The sequence below is a fragment of the Numenius arquata genome, chromosome 2 (genome assembly GCF_964106895.1).
Source record: "Numenius arquata chromosome 2, bNumArq3.hap1.1, whole genome shotgun sequence".
Lineage (NCBI taxonomy): Eukaryota > Metazoa > Chordata > Aves > Charadriiformes > Scolopacidae > Numenius > Numenius arquata.
The window spans coordinates 81190552-81196594 of NC_133577.1; positions in this window are offsets into that span (position 1 = coordinate 81190552).

The following is a 6043-nucleotide window of genomic DNA, read 5'->3' on the forward strand; positions in this document are numbered from 1 at the left end:
GGGAGCGCCTCGCTGGGGTGGCGGTTCGGGCCCGGCGTCGCGCCTGTGAGTTGAGGGGCGGTTCAGGAGCTCCCGGTAACCTGCTGTGATCCCGGTGACCTGGTGTGACATCTGCCAGCCTCAGGCACCGGTTGCCCTGGCGCGATCGGGTGGCAGAGCTTGCCGCCGGCTTCCCTTCGGTTTGCTGAGGCGGCTGCCGCCCAAAGACGAGGGTTTTCTCACAGGGTACCCGAACCTGCTGCTGTCGCCGGCCAGGGGCTAAACTTCACGGAAGACGTTGACAGGCTTGAGAACAAACCCCATCGGGAAACTCGTAGCGATTCTGTTAGCGTGACTGTTGCCGTTGTGATGACTTATACGTCAAAGAAATAATAATAAAAAATTGAATAGCTTCTGTAGCATTGCAAAATTTGAAGGGCGTGTAGTTATTTTATTGAGGTTTCACAAGTGTATTCCTGGTGGGGAAGCAGGACTGAGTTTAATACTGCATGGTCTTTAAACAAGCAAGTTAAATCTTTCTGTTTACACACTGCTTGCTGGGAACACGCACTGCTATAAATTTTCCTGTAGTTTATGATGGGAACAGTTTAATATACAGCTCTGACCATATATCCTATGCTTTTGATATATTGCAGGATCAGAGGTAAGAACTGAAATGTCAATATTTTAATTTGCCAATCAATCATAAAGATGAAACAGGACTGTTAGTGTTTGCACCCACTCCTCTTTACCTTCCAAAAAGAGTTTTCAGTTGCTGTTAAGGAAAAGAATTTCCCCCGTTTTGATTTGCTCCATCACTAAATATGGTGACTGTCATTCCTGTTTACCTTGCCATTACCACAGTATCAGCTAGATGAAGGTGCTGAGGGTTGTTTTTGTGGAAGGTAATTTCAAGGCAATTTAAGGAACCACCCACAAGAAGCCTGATGCGTCCAACTGAGGAATTGGTGTGGTGTAACAAAGCAATTAATACAAGGGAGAAGCTTAGCTTGGGGAATTTAATTTACCTTGTAGTGCAAGCAGTGATATGAGGTGGTCATTATCTGCAGTTCATTATAATTTATATCTGAAAGTATGTGGGTTTTGGTGTTGTATATATTTTACATGTTTAGTTAAAGTTTACCTGACAGGCTGGACGGCGGGTAGAAACATCTTCCTTCCATTGATACCACATGCATACAGAGCAACTATTTATATATCAATGTGGATTGACTACCACTAGTAAACCCCAGCAGAACAAATTTGATGGTTCTGTTTGGTTTTCAGCATATCTTACCCAAAGTTCTTCCTGGAACATGGGTATCACGTGACAAGTGTTTTGGAAATGCTTAAAGGAAATTGAATCCTCTCCAAATTTGATAGTAATAACTTCAAGTGTAGATAGGATGTTTCACCTTGAAAAGCCTGGAGGAGCCTTGGAAAATAGATCCTTCCCCCATGTTTAAGAATTTGCATCTTATTCAGATATGAAGCCAGTCGCAGGCAGACACAGCATACTTCAGAAAGGCAGCAGCAGGGAGATGCTTCAGTTGCCGTACTACTGTAAAAACTAACAACCTCCATTTGTATCAAGTAAAAAATGTTTTAGAGCACTGTAAGGGGGAACTGGGTCTGGGAAATTTTAACCAAAGTTAACAGTGGAAATGCAATATGAAAAAAAATGGTGCAGACACGATCTAACATCCTCATGGACGATAATGATACTATACTTCAGGCCTGAAGCTTGTCTTCTGACACTGCTTCTTAGAGGGGTGCAGCCACCATTTGCAACTCATTGTACTGTTCGGAATATGCAATACAGTTGGGCCTCACTGTTCTTGTGAGTGACCCTTAGGAGTGGAAGGAACAAGAACTGTTGAGCTTGAAGTCAGTTTACACCTTTCAGTCTAAGTACGTTGACGGTAAATCTGGTTTTAATGCATTAAGCGTAGCATAAAAAATGCAACAGTAATATGGTATGAGGTAGTAAATCACTGCAAAGTTACACTCTCAGTTTGGCTTTGGTTATAACAAACGGTTGGGCTAATTGGCTTTATGTTGGATCTGTGTATTTTGTCTTTTTACTGTCAGGCAAAACTGTTGTTGAAGCATAAAGACAGCAGAAACTCAGCATTGTGTGTTTTGGCTAATTGTTCAAAATCCAATACAGTGGTTGTGGAACCACAGCCTCAGATTAACATACACTGACATAACTTCCTTGCACGGACACTGGACTCTCTTATTGTCTTACCTTTAGCTGCTTACAAAGTGACAAGAGCTAAAAAAGCATTGTATAACACTTTAGTGTCACCCTGTTTCAGGGCAGTGGACCTCCCTGGGAAGCGAAGTCCATAAAAAAGTCCTTGGCACACAACTGTCCTTTATTCCCTGGCTCTACACTCTTCCTGGTTGCTCCTTGGGAGGAACAGGCGTTCTCTAGGCAAGGTAAACACAAGGAAAGTAGTATGAGGAAGCACCAAAATGTGCACATATATAATGATTAACACTGGAACCTGCAACTGTCACCACAATTAGATCTTAATACAGCTGAGGATCTGCATCTTCATTGTTTGTTTTGTTTGAAGGAAAGCAAGCTTGCATTTTGTAGCCTAACGCAGCAGTCGAAGGGGATAAGGGAACAAGTTCATTATGAATGGGCTCAAAAGATCTTTCTGATGTTTTTACAGGGGAAAAAAAACCCTTGACGCGGTCCATATGCCTGTTAGACAACTTGCATCTTAAAGGTTGGCGTACAAAACTATTTTTTTGCCGTACCTTTTGTGTAGCATTCCAGTACTTAAATATTTATCCCTAACAGCAAGTTCTGGTTTTCAAAGACCAGAATACCTGCCTCTTCCAGAGAAACGGGTAGTCACATTTTACCTCTTGTCAGTATAAATGGTGACAGAAAGGAAGTTTTGGAAAAAAGTGCAAATGGTGTGAGAATATGACCATTTTCAGTGGTTGAAAAACTGCTGTCAGCTTGCCTAAAAATGTGAAATATGCTGAAAGTAGAAGCCAAAAATCCTTCCTTTGTAGGACCCTCCCAAATGCCTGGAATTTGTTAGCTTTCCTGAGTGTGAGAAAGAGATTTTCAGTCATATAGTTGTCTTTGACATGAAAACACTGAATGCCTTCTAAATCATCTCAAATTTCCGGCTTTGAGTTTCCCCAACTTTCCCTAATTTCTAATGCCACCCATAAAAATGAGACAGGTAGTTTATGTTGCACTAATGGAAAAAATGAATTTTCTATATCTGTGTGTTCAGAAAAGTATCCTAAATTCAGTGGAGGGTTTGGATAACATTTAATCCATAACGAGGCATAGATGTATAATTTGCATTCCCTTGTAACATTTGCCTCATAATACATAATAAAATCGTGAAGGCTATAAAGTGGTTCATGGCAAAGGCATTTAAGGAAGTGCTACAGACATGCCCTTGTCTTAGACTGAGCTGATATGGAAATCTTGTTAGCTAAAGGAAATGTAAAAAACCCATATGAAATATTAGTTCAGTCTTGGTGCACAGCAAGTTTCACAATGAAAATAATACCCCCTCTGAGGAAGGCAACAGAAACTGGAAAGCGTTACTATAAATAAAATAAGTAGTTGTCTAATCAGTATGGCACAGTGTAACTATACTTTCTAGAATCACTCATTTTTTCTCCATGTTCTTGATTAATTTAGAAAAACTAGGTGGCTTTTTAACAAGCTCTAGCTTTCTTATCAGAAATGTCTTTTTAAACATAATCCAAGGAGAAATAGCAAAACGATAAGAAAAAAGCATGCCTTACTATACTGGAGCATATCGCTTCTAGAGCGATTCTCTTGTAGAAAAAGTCACACCTCCTGCTGAATTTGCCAGTGGATGTAGTTTTACCGGGGGACAGGCCAGGTGAACGGGGAACGCTGCCAGGTCGGTGCCACCCGCGGTGGCAAAGGGAGGGATGGGCAGTCACCCTTGCTGTGACGACAGGGGCGCCCAGCGCTGCGGGTGGCCTGTACCACTGTCCCCAGGCAGGGAAAGAAATGTGTACGGACAAGTGGTGTCACTGCCTTAGAACTTCTTACCGCTGACATTGTCATAGACAAAGGCCTGGACCAACAAGGACTGAAAACAGAAGTATCCGCTCCTAGTTAAGTACACTGACAGGAATGAAGCGAAAAGGACAGTTTGGAGGGCAGTTTCCTGCACTGAATCATTTCCAAACAAGCATTATTCGGATATCTATTTTTATCACATATGAACAGAGATAGTGCAGAAGCTCTATTTACCATATGTAAGCTATTACTTCAGCTCCAAGATTTTTTGAACCTTATGTGGATTTAAGTTATTGTCTATATTTAGCTAGTAATAACTTAACAAGAAAAAAAATAATCCGTGTTAACACATCAGTCGGGTTACAAAATGAAGTACTGAGAATTTAGAAAGGGACAAAAGCTCAGAAGCACACGTGCTGTAGAGATGCTGGTGAGAAACAAACACCCACCAGCGTACTTGAGCACCTCACAATTAATGGAGTCAACTCAACAAAAGATCCGCAAGATTAAAGAGAATTATTATCCCCATTTTACTGATAGGAAATTGTGAGGGCGAGTTTGTGGCGCGTTTAATTATTTCATTAAATTTTGAAACATCATTAGATTATCTTGATCTAGGCTCTCCCTCCAAAGCACAAGTGACAAAAAATTTAACCGAATCATTGGTAGTTGTGGTTGTTGCTGGAAAGGGAAGACCCTGCTCTCTATCCCATCCCAGGCCATGCGCTCCTGCCGCTTTCCTTGTGTTGGATCTTGGGATTGTGGTGCCAGGTCTGCACGCAGAGCCAGCAGCTGCTGCTGCACAATTGCGAGACGTGATCCAAGTGGAACGGGGGAACTAGGCAGGCACAGGAGAGGGATGGACAAGGCAGAGTATGACACCCCATAATCCCAGTACAGTAGGTCATGTGTGAAACCACACCCTGAAAACTTCAACTCCTATTAATAGATCTTTTGTCTTGCCATTAGTTTAACTGCAGCCGGAGATATTATCTGGCAACAATTCGGAATGCTTAGAGCAGCGCACCTGCTCTGGCAGCGGGACAGGAGTGCAAGCAGATTGCCACCACTTCTTCATCCAGCTCTCTGACGGATGGTAAAGCAGAGACCTAGGGTACTTTGTGGGAGCAGGGAAACATCTAACAGTTTATGCATCCAATAAAAAAAATAATGTATCCATCTAACAGATTATGCATCAAAAAGAAAAAAAAAAGGACTAACCACATAAATGGAAACTCAGTCAGCACAGCGTGTGAGACCACCCTCCCCTTCTATTCAGACCTGGTAAAATCCATGTCAGCTGAAATACTGTGACCAGTTCTGGACACTTAAGAACGCAACTCATTTGGAAAGCCTCCAGAGGCAAGCGACACAAATAATCAGAGGCCCAGCAAACACAGTCTATTACTCTATAGCGGCTGTGGAGAGGCATAACGAATTTCAAATACGTAAGATGTAGCTATAAAAAGGAAGGGAATAAACTGTTCTCTGGTGCAGAAGAACGAGGGCTGGATTTAAGTTACAGCAAAAGAGACATCAGGGTTAAACTACGTATGGTCACTTTGTAACAGTAAGGATAGCAAAGCACTGGAACAGAGCATTTAAGGAAGATGCAGAATTTCTGTATTTGAAAGGTTTTAAGGGTATATGGAACAAATATTAGCCCATAAAAACAAAAGTATTTATCTTAAAAAACCCCACATATTTTGATGACTTTGCTGAGTCTGGTTTCTAAGACTTGTGTTTTCTCTTCATTTTCTGCCATGGTTTACAAGACAATAATCAATACTCACAAACTTAGAATCTTATCTCTGGCATGTTTCTCCTCGCTGTCCCTCAAATTCAGGAACTCGGGCCCTTGACAAACTGTTCTGTTTCCCTCCTAGTGAAATTTCATTACGTGTCATAAGCTTTAGGGAAAATAAATAAATAAATAAACTTCACGTCCCTCCGTTTCCTCCGAGATGAAGCCGCCAAAAAGCGCCTCGGCAAATAAGGGAGAACTGGAAGACAAAACCGAAA